Below are 9,828 nucleotides of genomic sequence, written 5' to 3'. Positions count from 1 at the left end.
GGTTCCGCGACACCTTGTAAAACGATTTTTTCTATACCTTCATCACTACTTCCAATACCTCAAGATTTTGGTGGCACAGGTACTGGCAGCTTTACCGTGTGGCGTTGGCCTAATTGCTGATGGGATATTTGGATATTTGAGCAGTGCTTGCTCTTTTTGGAAATACCTTTTATTTTTATCATGCAATTGAAATAGCAGTCGTCGAAATGATTCTTGGGCTCGCGCCACACCATAGGGACGGCAAAAGGTAATGCTCTCAACTTTCCATATAACCACAGCATTAAGCTCGTTGTACAAGTAATACAACAGATATGTGGAGCCCAATTTTTTTCTTGATCACCGATCTTGCAGCCGAAGTACAATAGACATGCAACTTTTGTGACATTGTATATTTTCTTCCTCTGAATTTTTGGGGTTAAGTGTTCACAAACATAGCAGACGTTGTCTCAATGATTGACGAAGGTTCTGTGCTTTGTCTTCTCCATTTTAACTGTTCAAATTTACCAATTGTAAAAGCAATCGATAAATATGAACAGAAGGGGAATTCTTGTAGCGTAGTTTATCATACACTATGTATGGAACAGTTGAATGGTGTAATAAAATTAATAAAAATACTGACTTGTCTGGAAAAGTGCATCAAAATCAAAATATACTATATTGCAATACAGTAATGATGTACTTGCTTAACTTTTATACCAATAAACAAAAACAACCAAAATTAATAAGTTTAAAAAATTGTATTTCAAACAGTAATAATATCTTTGCACAAAATCCAGTTATCTATCCATATCTTAAAACTGAGAAATGATAGGAAATTTTTATGATTGATTTTAAATTATGTACATAAAACTTGACCACAAACAACCATTGATTTGCTGGAGGTTTTGGTTTGGTTTGGTTTTTTAATGGCGCATTGGCAGCTAAGGCCATAATGCTCCAAGTCAAATTTGCTGGAGGTAAAAATGATGTTGGGCAGTGTAATATAACAATGTTTTTATTTTATTAATAATAATTACATATCGGTTACTGAAAGTATTGTTCTGTGGTGACTAAAGTAGGATATTTAATTTTTACATTGAAGAGTTCACAACTAAATACACCATCTACAGTTGTTTCATTACGTGTAGCATTTAACGAAAGATCTGATAACATAAGAAAAATGTTTTCATAAATGTGCAGAACTTTTTCCCAGGCTCACAGTTTAATTGTAAAGAGAAAAAAAAGTTACATTCAATCTGAAAACACCAGGTGACTTGAAACAAGATGCGTCTTCGAATTAACGCATTTCTCAGTTTCTGAAAGGTTTTTTTTTTTTTTTTTTTTTTTTGTATCTTAAAACCTTAATATTTCAGTTTCTGAATTCCATAGCTTTCCAACGACGTGATATACGTCCACATTATCCTGATTATTACTTGAGAAAATTTCTTTGATCACATGTTCATATTTTACACTACCCGGGAAAAACTACTGTACTGCAATTTTCAGAGGTTTAAAAGTTTTTTTTTTTTCCTCTAGTATACAGTTAATACAATGCTCCATGCAAAATTTCATTAAATTTGGTCCAGTAGAACAGAGCCGTGCCGTGGGTGAGGCGAACGAGGCTCTTGCCTCAGGTTAAAAGCTGAAAGCGGTGCCAAAAGAAAGATAAACTAATTGCCAACGTTTTCGACTTTATGTTTTGATTATTCCAAACCGTTTGTCATCTCGGTTTTGCAAAACGAAAATCTTTTTGCGCCACAGTACCGAGCTCTGCGCGCCAGCGCTATCTGGGGTTGGCATCATCATGGTTGTCGCCCCACTGGTTATCATTTTTATAACCTTAATTTTAATTTTTTATATTAAACGTGTACTAGAAATGTTTTTTTAATAAGTCCTATTTTTTTATTATTATATTTTTTAAATATTTTAGGGGATGGCGCAATTTTTGATCCTTGCCTCCACCTCCAGTCCTAAAGTGGTTCGGCATAGCCATGCAGTAGAAGATAAATTATTGTTGCCATCACACAAGTATGATTCGAACAATACAAGTTACAATAATTCGCTTCTGGCGGAAGCTGAAGATGACGTCACTTCCGTAATGCTTTTCTCATGACGGTTTTTCGTTACAAAATTTTTGGAATCATGCCAGTAAAAACATTTTTAACGTCAAAACTAAACGTATTTATTACAATTATTTCTTAAGAAGAATAGTTTTTTTTTTTCTAATTCTCCGATTCCAAGGTATTATTTTATTCTTTTCATTGCTGTTCTTTCTTAGACTGTAACAGGAATACAATTAAAATTGACATTGCAGTATATAACAATATTGGCTGTGACTGTAATGACACAGCCGAGTGATTGAACAATGTTTACTTTTTAGAGCTTAATATTCATTAAATTGTGCTTTATCAACACTGTTCAATCACTAGATGTGCTTCTCAATCCACAAAATTCGCCGGATTTTAAAGCGATTATGTATTTATAGTCTTACTATCTTCTTTAAATTCAGCATGTCCTTGTGGATCTTATTGACAAAAATCATGTGCTTGGAGGGAAGAATTCGCGCCTCGTACATTGAAATTAAATATATAAATGGTTTATCTACAATTTTAATTTTTACAATTCAAATTTATACCTTTCATATTTATTTAAATATATTCACAGAAATGCGGATTTGACTTTAACCCAACTGAATGTGCATTGGAAGACGCTTATCAGGAATAAACAGATGTAAGTGTTGACATTTTAAAGAAGTATATTGTGGTGATAATTCTCACTTTAAATCTTATTTGCTGCTGAGCAAACGTCTTTCAAACCCCTTTCAAAGAAATTCGTGAAATTACAGCTAATAAGAAATGCCTGTATGATTACAGTTTTAATTATGCTAATGATATTAATGACAAATGTTACGCAGCTGCCAAAATACTGTACATTACTTTGAATTTTCATATTCCGAAAGTATTCTTATCTCAATGTTTTTATCTTTAGCATTCAATGTTGTACCTGTAATTATGGCTCAAATACCCTATACAAATACCAAAATTCGACTTGAAAAATTACCAATTAAATGCAGTATAATAAAGTAAAAATAATTGTGTCATTTTTATTTGCCGATTGTACTTTAAAACTGTTTGTTTTTTGTAACAGAAAACATGATCTTCAAATTGAGAGGGGTATCTGTCGTTAATATTTTTGTTACTTTTTATATTCTTTCTATACAAGATTAATCTAATAAAGTAAGTATTACTTAATAAAATCTAATAAATATATACAATTATATTCATATATTTTTACAATATAGTGGATACTGTCGGGATTTTGGCATGTCGGGTTTTGGCCGTGGGGATTCTGGCTGTCGGGAATTTGGGACAGAGCCGCCAATGCAGCTGCATTTCGGCCCGAGCTTGAAAGGGGCCTGTGAAATTTGGAAGACAGATTCATTTCTCAAGACAATTAACGAATTTCATTAATAAACGGGCATTTTTTAATTAAATGCAACACATTCTTATCAGCACAGCGACTGGCCGTCCTAGTATTGTTTTGACTGTGCCGTGCTTATAGAAATGGGCGTGGCCCAAAACCCCGACACTGAACAAAATTGGTTTTTCTGGAAATTTTGTCTTTCAGTTAGCTCTTCGTACACTGAACACAGCTTGAGAGAATAGGTAAGAAGCGAAACGCCTCCTGCGTTCGTTTTCTTTAATTTCGAATTTTTAGTTAAGGGAGGGCATATTCCCCCTCTGCCCCCCCCTGAATACTCCCCTGATGTGATCAAAAGCCTAAATCCCGTCTGACGGACTGGATTTAGGCTTTTATTTTGCGTCAAGAATAGGGTGAAAGGGCGTGAAACCATTCATGCAGACTGTCTCTTGTTCACCACTCATTCTGCTGGAGCTATTTTGGTATTATGGTATGAGATATGTTCTGTTGGCATGATCTGGGTCTGATCATACTGTTATAAGGCCATGTTACCTCCAATGATTATCTTTCCACCAAACAATATTCATTCCACACGGAAAGGCTTCATTTTTACCCGGGTTGCAATGGATTCCTTCAAGACTGTAACCAAACTGCCCGCCTGCAAATTTTTTTCTGAATGGTTCGAGCAACATTGCCAAGATTTCCGAGAGCTACTCTCGCCACCTAATTCTCCAGAACTGAATCCAACTGAGAATGCCTCAGATATATTGGAAAAGAGAATTCGGTTTCTCACTTCTCTACTGATCATCATACAACAACTGACAAATATCCTGATGAAAGAATGGTTAAATCTGAAGCTAGACTCCTTCCGACTCCCAGTGGAAACCATGACCTTGAAAACACAAATATTTTAATAATATTTGGTTTTTCAAGTCTTTCAAAAACGTCAAGGTATTCACCTCAAAAAAATCCGGAGGATATACGGCGTATACCTGCGTATATCCTCCCTTACAGCCCTGGAAAATTCTGCTATTATGCTGCATGTAATTTTTAAACATTTACATTCTTTTTGTGAATCCCCACTGTTGACTCCATAGTCATTATGCAAAAGAACAAATAAAAAAAAAAGGGGTAAATCATCCTCGTATTTTATTTTGTAGGGAAATTCCCGTGTAAATAGGCTCTATGCCTTTGAGCTTGTGCTTGTTTAAGACCATAAAATTTTGTGATTTCGAAGAGTACAGTTCGTGACTTTTAAGGTTTTTGTAAAATTATTTTGGTTTTTATTTGATAGCTTATAATTTTACCGGGTATGTATTTACTAAACGTTGTTCTTAAGAACCGTATTAGAATAATTTATTTTTTTGTGAATTAAATTCCACACCTAAACTATGCCTAAGGAAAATAAAAAAGCACCGCTCAAAAGAAACTTCATTTCTCTAGAATCAAAGATACCAATTTTGGAACGTTTAAAAAAGGGGAAAGGAATCAAACATTGCAAAACGCTTAAATTTAAATGAAGCAACAATCCAGACCATAAAGAAAAATGAACAGAAAATTAGAACTGCTGTTGCTGTAGGATCTTTCATTTCCTCAAATATTACAGTTGGTTCCCGAGCACTAATAATTGAGAAAAGGGAAAAAGCACTCTACAGTACTTAATATTTTTTGAAAGGTACACGGGATAGTGGAAAACAAGTAACTGTGCTCGTGTCGAGGAAATTGTATGAACAATGGTTTACCAGTTTTTGCCCTTCAAATATAGTGAGATAACTTTAACATAAAGTATATGGAAATAAATATATACTCGTACCATTTTGTATTATTTTAAGCGAGAGAATTAAATAAATGAAATTATGGATTTATTTAATTAATAAATAAAGAAATGAAATTATTGTATCATATTAGTCAATAATTTTAATAAACTAATTCATATTAATCGTAATTAAATGATAAAAATGAAATAAATCAATAAAATAAACAGATCATAAAATTTTAAAATTTTCTTAAATCATGAAGTTATGAAGAATATCCTGTCCTCTTGTTTATTTTATTTTATTATAATTTGGGTGTGGGGTGGGGGTTAATTAAGATTTTAAACTGCTTAGTTAAAGCAATAGTGTTAATGTTGACAAAAAACAAACTCTGCTTCCACAACGTGTTGTATTGGTATTGAATAAATGATGCCGACCCGGCTAGCCAGGTGGGTAAAGTGCTTGCCTGGCAACCCAAAGTTCGCGGTTTCGAATCCCGACTTGGATCAGAGTAAAATGCAAAAACTTCGGGAGGTGCATTATGGCCACAGAAGCCGACGCGCCAACAACTAACAAAAAATGAGTTTTCTTCTTGCTACTACGTTTTAATTTTACTTTCGTTTATTTCTTTGCTTACGAGCTATTTTAAACTAACCCATTTGATTGCAGCAAATTTCAGAATAAGTAGTAATTCTTTAAGAGTTCCCCAGTTTTCTTTGTTGTCTTTATTTTAATTTATCCATTTCGTATGAATTTAATAATAATTCATTTTATAAAAATACAGAAAATGAAACGATTACTTATTCAATCTGTATATATATATTTTTATTTTTTTAGTATTGAATTTATTTCGGAGTTGGTCAGTGATTGTAAGAGCTTATTCAAGTTGTAACGGGACGGTGCCAATCATTTGAATAACTGATCCAGTTTTCTATGGCTAATCAAAAGACAAACATTTCACCGAAATGAAATTTAATTAAAGTTCCTTATAGGCACAGTTAATTTGCTTTGGATGGAACTGTAAACGGAAAATGTTATTGAGGACACTCGCTCACACGTTGTGCTCTCATAAACCCAAGTTGGGTTCGGAAAGTAGGCTAACAAAAATGCTACGGCAGATGTGTACAAGTTGTGCAAATAAAGGCTAGATCTCATGGCTATTATACTTCGAGCTGGCATAGCTACAAGAGTAGGAATGTGCGCTTTATTTATTTTAAGAGGCAAGGGTCGTACAACTGCTGTAGACCTGTTTTTAACATGAAATATTTGTCCCATTTACTGTGAGCAGATGTGACAATATACAGTATATTACCATATAATACAGATAATCTTTATAAAGAGTTCTTCTTCTAAATAGCTGAAAGAACATAAATAATTAATAACAATACACATATGAAGCTATTGCTTGTATAAAATTTTACTTTTATGGCTTATGGGTAAATATGCAATGAAGTAAGTACTTTCTCCAAAATAACAGCATCTTATTTGTGGTTCATATAATAAAATTCTACGAAAGCAGTGATTTTTTTTTTCAATACTTTGCTCCTACTACGACAAAAAAGCAGCTATATGACCAAAAACGCAACAAAATGAACACTAATATTTCGTTGGCTCACCCCTTGCTTTGATGACATTTACATATCGTTATGGCATCGACTGAATAAGGTTCTGAATGTATTCCTGGGAAATCTTATGGTGCCTGTTCTCAAATGGCACCCATTAACATCTTCGGTAGCTCTGTAAGTGTTTCGGTTTCTTTTGCATTACTGAAACATCCATTTTGTTCCGACAATTTCAACTGCATTTTCAACTGCATTCGCACAATACCATGGACTGTTCCTAGTCCATGGTATTGTGCGAATTGATTTATCCTTTAACCATTATTTCATCTGTGGGCAGTAAAGATTGCGAAATAAATTACATTTGTTTAAGCAAAGAGTGCGACGTTTCAATTTGAACCTTTTGCTCATTTTATGAAGTAGTACTTATGATTTTGGCTCAATAACATAGAGCAAATCCGTCTTAAAATTGCAACTGCATAAGTATCATATTGAACTTCGATTGAAGGAAGAAATTTTGCCTCAAGAATATCCTTGTACAGTGTATGCACTGTAACTAACAAAAATTCAAAACGGCCAACTCCTCTATATGAAATATAGCCCCATGTCATTAGAGATGCAGAATGTTTCATTGTGGATATGATACAGTGTAAGACATAGATCTTACAAATATAATGGTAATTATTAAGGTTGAATTTGTTTAGTTTGAATATGATAAATGTTAACCTTTGAAAATTCTGGATTTAGAAATAAGAGGTTATAGATGTTTAAATTGAATAGCAGTCAAATGGAAGAGAAGTAACAAGTACTGTAAATGCAGATGTGTGGAAAAGGGGTGAACTGAGAGTAAACAAAGACAATGGCCCTCCTAGGGAAGGAGTGGTCATTTGCGAATAAATGAGAAAAGTTCTAGAAGCAGAACAATGGAACAGTGAAATGTGGGCGATTAAGAAACTTTTGATGTATGCAGCATCTGTACATAAGTCTCCATGGGCTGGCATTTGTGTCGGAAAGAACCGAGCCATTGTGGCAGACATTTTGGTAAGTTGACGACATTTCGCAAATGTGAAATCGCGAAATAGCTATATTTGGAGGCGATTGGCAGACATAAAAATTTATGCTGCCCTGCGAAATAAACAAGAAAATTACAGGAAAAAGGCTTGAGTTGCACAGGAGTGAAAAGGGTTATGGTATTATGAAAGAGGGGAAGGTTAGGAGAATTCTTATGATTGCTAGAGAGTCCTGTGGGAGGAGCTTCAAAAGGACAGAGAAAACGTTGAGGGTGGTCGTCATTGTGGAATGGGACGGAGATGTGGCTGAAAAAGGGATCGTGGACAGAGAGTGGAAAAAAAGTAAGTCAGAAAGGGGAGAAAAGTAGGGAGTGCAAAAGGGCCGGGGATAGTAAGGGGGAAAATAGTTAAAAGTAGCAAAGGAAAGGGGAAGGCAAAGTATGAGAAGTAAAAAGTTATAAAAGAAGGCTAAGTGAACTAGGAAAGGTAACTACGTCTTTGAGAAAAATACATCTGAGGGAAACGTAGTAAAGGAGGAATTGAGTCAAAGCAGGTGGTCCAGGAGATCAAGGATGCCAGACCTAAGCAGCCAAGAGTTCCGGAAAATTATCTGAAGCAGAGTCGGGAGAAATCAAATGAAGGAAAGCCTTAGACGACAGCCTGAAGATATTCGTGGTCGTCCACTTTCTTTTCTTTTTTTCTATTTAGATTGCCAGTAACTGATAATTTTCGTATTGAACAATCTACTATCCTGGCAAACCAGGAGAGCGACAATAAAATAAACAATACATAACAAAATGAAACAAGAGGGGAGGGGAGGATCAAGTAAAGGGTATTGAAGATAGAAATGTTCCTAAAATAATTTTGAAAGAGCCAAAATACACAACATTATATAACGAGAAATATTTTAGAAATTGCCAATTAAATGAAATTTAGCGGCACCCCTTGACTAGCACCAGGTCCAAATTATGCGAAATATCACTTAGGACGGAAACGAAAACCAACTACGATTCTGGATCAACAAAATTATAAATAAAGTAAAACCGCATCCGGGGATCAAATCAGTGTTTTGGTTCGTGTATGCATGGATTTGTCTAATGTTCGAAATGCAGTCATTCCTTGACCATTATTGGCCTTGTGGTCCTCTGTTGAGATGGGGCATAATGGTCAGTCTCTTGTACTTTATTGATTCAGCATTGTAGTTGTCAGTATTGTAAAGATTAATGTGAGAAGAAAGAACACGAAAAAGGAATTATGGACATAGACAACTGCTAGTCAGAAAGGACTTAACAACGGTAGTAATATAATAAGTAAGTAAATAAAGTTGTAAAGATAAGAGAAATAAGTAAATAAGGGTTATGGAGATAAGAGAACTGAAGTAAGTAAAAACTGAGAAAGAAGATAGAAAAGAAGGGGAAAATAATAATAAAACATATATAAGGAAATAATTGAATATTATATTACACAAAAAATATATATAATTATATAGTGATATATCACCCAATTCTGAAGTTGTTTTCAAGTGTCAACCACCAGAATTGACCAAAAAGACGACAATATCGTGTCCTCTGTTTCTAACATTAAGCACATGCGAGGGCGATATATAATAATATCAAAATTAGTATTCAAATGTGAAATAAAGTATAATTAAAGTTATAAGGAGGGGAAGATTATAATTTCACTTTCCTGTGATCATGACTCTAGTCGAAAAGCCCCATCCTCTTCAGAAAGTAACAAAATTCTTTTAATTCCTTAACGTTTCAGAGGATTCTTAATGTTTTTTTTTTTAATGTTTTAATGTTTGTTTTTAAAGTGCTTAAATAATGGACTCATTGTTTAAACGTTTCAAGGCATTTAAATTGTTTTAAAAGTATAGACTTATTGTCTTCTCTTACTCAAAGATTTGGATTGGTGATTCGAAGTGTTTTCGGGTCCGCGGGCCGCCAATTCCGTAGTGAATTGGATCAATGATTTTGTCTACTAGTGTGAGGAATCCTTTTAAATTATTTGCATAGTTAATTCAACAAAGGAGAGTATCAGCACAGAAGTGTTCTACAAGGCATAAAGGTAATCCTCCTTTTCTTAACTAATAGACAGTTGGAATGC

This window comes from Mastigoproctus giganteus, chromosome 2 (assembly GCF_048544385.1).
Source record: "Mastigoproctus giganteus isolate SK-2022 chromosome 2, ASM4854438v1, whole genome shotgun sequence".
Classification (NCBI taxonomy): Eukaryota; Metazoa; Arthropoda; class Arachnida; order Uropygi; family Thelyphonidae; genus Mastigoproctus; species Mastigoproctus giganteus.
This window is presented reverse-complemented; position numbering follows the sequence as displayed.